This window comes from Pseudophryne corroboree, chromosome 9 (assembly GCF_028390025.1).
Source record: "Pseudophryne corroboree isolate aPseCor3 chromosome 9, aPseCor3.hap2, whole genome shotgun sequence".
NCBI classification, from domain to species: domain Eukaryota; kingdom Metazoa; phylum Chordata; class Amphibia; order Anura; family Myobatrachidae; genus Pseudophryne; species Pseudophryne corroboree.
This window is the reverse complement of record NC_086452.1, coordinates 143,178,603-143,180,281: the sequence shown is the minus strand read 5'-3', so window position 1 is coordinate 143,180,281 and position 1,679 is coordinate 143,178,603. Positions and strand designations below refer to the sequence as shown.

The 1,679-nt window shown below is 48.8% G+C and overlaps 1 non-coding gene across 1 annotated transcript in view; it reads right to left on the bottom strand.

The window, feature by feature from the left end:
- LOC134959595 (small nucleolar RNA SNORA24) overlaps nt 1-92 on the bottom strand; it is a 125-nt gene extending 33 nt beyond the window's left edge. The window contains exon 1 of the small nucleolar RNA XR_010187603.1: nt 1-92. This exon is cut by the window's left edge and continues 33 nt beyond it. This is a non-coding gene — a small nucleolar RNA (small nucleolar RNA SNORA24).
- Nucleotides 93-1,679: the final 1,587 nt, after the last annotated feature.

The following is a 1,679-nucleotide window of genomic DNA, read 5'->3' as shown; positions in this document are numbered from 1 at the left end:
ACTGATTTGTAGCAGCTCTGCTAACACATAGGAATACACACTTGCACGCCAAAAATAAACTACCACTGTAGGCAGTGACTATCTGATTGCAGGACAGCAAAAAACGCAGCTCAGCGATCAAATCTGAATTACCCCCCGAGTTTGAATAGATTGGCAGCAGCTCCAAGTCTATGTAATGCTGTCACCCCCCTCTGCCCCCGCCATGGCACCTACACTCCCAGAAAAAGGATACAGACAAGTGAGTGCTCTGCTGCCAGTATGGCTCATCACACAGGTACCTGTGTGTGTCTCTCCACTGTGTGCTCCGCCACCCTCCTGCAGAGGAATTTCCAGGTACTGGAGTGTGCTGCTACTGCCTGCTGCTGCTCAAGTTAAGCCACAGAATCTTTACCCTATCCCTCTCCTCTCACCTCACCCCCTCACCGTACCCCCCTCCCCTCTTACCCCCTCTCCTCTGACCCCCTCTCTCTGTCTCTCCCACCCCTGTTTCTCTTTCCCTTCCACCCCTCCCCCTCCCCCAAACCCCTCTCTCTCCACCAAAACACCTCTCTCTCTCCCACTCCCCCACTCCCACCAACCCCTCTCTTTCTCTCCCTGCTACTCCTCTCTCCCCCTCTCTAATAACCCCCTCTCTCTCCCCCTCCCACCTCTCTCTCCGCCATCACTCTCTCCACCTCTCACCCTCCCGTCACCCCTCTCACTCCCACACCTCTCTGTCCCCCCTTGCTCTCTCCCTCTCACCCCTCTCTCTTTCTCTACTCCTCACACCCATCTCTTATCCTCCCACCTATCTCTCTTCCTACCACCTTTCTCTATCTCTCCCTTCCAACTCTGAGGTGCACAATTTGTAGGGGCTCTACCTAGCATAATGTGTATAAGGGGCTCTACCTGGCATAATGTGTGTAAGGAACTCTACCTGTCATAATGTGTGTAAGGTGCTCTAACTGGCATAATGTGTGTAAGGAGCTCTACCTGGCATAATGTTTGTAAGGGGCCCTAACTGGCATAATGTGTATAAGGGGCTCTACCTGGCATAATGTGTGTAAAGAGCTCTACCTGACATAACGTGTGTGAGGGGCTCTACCATAGCATAACATGTATAAGGGGCTCTTCTGTGGTGTAATGTTTAAAAGGGGTACTACTGTGTGTTGTAAGTTGCGTAACGGGCACTACAGTGTGATGTAATGTGACTAACGGACACTAATGTGTGGTGTAATGCGTGTAAGGAGAATTAACATGGCATAATGTGTATAAGGGGTAGTACTGAGAGGTGTAATGTAACTAATGGACACTGCTGTGTGGTGTAATGTGAATTGGTACTATTGTGTGACCCCACCTCTTCCCCATAAAGCCACAGTCATATATTTTGGGAGCAGGCCTTGGGCTCAAACTTTCCCTATTTTAAATATGTGTGGGGGCACCAATTCTCTTTCTGGCACAGGGCACCAAAATGTCTAGTTACGGCACTGATTATACATTGTCAAGGCAAGTTATGTTTCAGAGCAGCTGAATGTTTTAAGGTTTATACGGTGACAGTATCTTTGGCTGTTTACCCTTTTTTCACCAGTGATGCACCACTGAAAACTGCACAGAAATGTCATGTACAGACCTGCTTAATTACTGGTAGGTAATAATAATGCTAACAACTTACACTTTCCCATCCCGTACTACAGCTGTTA